Source organism: Rhea americana, unplaced genomic scaffold, assembly GCF_003343005.1.
Source record: "Rhea americana isolate MKP2758 unplaced genomic scaffold, rheAme1 scaffold_423, whole genome shotgun sequence".
In the NCBI taxonomy this organism is placed as follows: domain Eukaryota; kingdom Metazoa; phylum Chordata; class Aves; order Rheiformes; family Rheidae; genus Rhea; species Rhea americana.
The window spans coordinates 2,955-4,509 of NW_028186561.1; positions in this window are offsets into that span (position 1 = coordinate 2,955).

Consider the following 1,555-nt stretch of genomic DNA (forward strand, 5'->3'; position numbering starts at 1 on the left):
AACGAAAGCAGCGTTAACCCCCCGTTTGTACCGGTCTTTGCAATGCCAGCTGTGGCCAGCTCAAACTGCGGCATGGGCGCCTGTTTCCACTGATAAGTTATTGGATGAACCCTCCCATAACAGGAAGCAGCTTCCTGGCAGTGTCTGCTTTGGAAAGATAAATGTGAGCGGCAGCAAGCAAATTGTACCCAGCGTGCGGCAAGGAAATACTGCATCACGGCAGACCACGCTGCAGGCCCGGAGCACACCGCTGCTGCCAGCCGCTAGCAGCAGCCCGGTTACAGCCAATGTAGGCCATGACGCCGGCGCGGCCTCGGGATAACAAATAGCTGGGRACGGCGCGAGCCTTGCAGGGGCAGCAGCCCAGCTCTTGGCCAGCGTGGTGCCTGCCAGCGCCGGGCGCGCTGCCTTGGGAGCGGGAGCTGGCGCCGTGCGCGGCCGCGTGGTGCGTGCTGGTACGGTGCACGCCGGTGCAGTGCGCCTTGGTGCGACGCACAGCAGCACTGTGCACGCTGGCACGGCGCACACCAGCATGGTGCTGCACCCCGGCACGGTGCACAGCAGCACGGTGCACGCTGCACGGTGCACACTGCTGTGGTGCACACCGGCACGGTGCACACTGCATGGTGCACACTGCATGGTGCACACTGATGTGGTGCACATTGGCACAGTGCACACTGCTGTGGTGCACACTGCACGGTGCATGCTGATGTGGTGCACACCGGCACGGTGCACACCAGCACACAGGAGAGCCCCCAGCCCAGGGCCGGGGCCGTGCCAGGCGCCGGTGAAGGCAGCCGGTGAAGCCCCTCGCGGGGCCCTGCCAGCGGCCCAGGCCTTGCTGCACGAGCCGCACGACGTGCTGGCGGGCGGCCGGGGGCTCCGCGGCGGGAGCGAAGCCTGCGGTGTGAGCGCCACCACCTGCGCCGGGGCCGGCGGCGGGGGGGGGACGGGCACAGAACGGGAGAGAGGAAGGCGGGCGGAAATGGAGGGCGAGGGAGGGCGAGGGAGGGGCGGCGAAGGCCGAGCGCGCCCAGACCCCGGCGGGCGAAGCCGCCCTGCGGTTCTGCAACGCAGCCGCCCGCGGGAGCAGGGGCAGCCGCCGGCGCCGCGCCGGAGCGCCGACCACCGCCAGCTCCGGCGGAGCCCCGCGCGGCAGCGCAGCGCGTACCGGCGAGACGAACCCTCAAACCAGCCGCCTGGTGCTACCGCGCTCCGGGCGGGCTCGGGGCGCCCTGCCCGAAACGGCGTCGCTGCCGGCCGCGGCGGGGTGGGGAGTGGGGGGCCGGTCGGTTTGGCCCAGCGCCAAGGTTACGCGGGCACGTGGTGACGCTTGTGGCTTGCCAGGCGTACCCGGAGAGAAGGAACACGCAACCGGCRAATTTGCCGGAAAAGAGAAATGCAGGCGTTCGTCAGGGGTTGAAAGAAAAAAGCCTGGCACGGTGTCGTGTGAAGCACCCGGGGAAGCGCGGTGCTGCACGCGGCCGCGGCTCGGCTGCGCGGCCAGCTCCGGCTTCTGGTCCAGCGCCGAGGGGCGGCTGCAACGCACACCCGC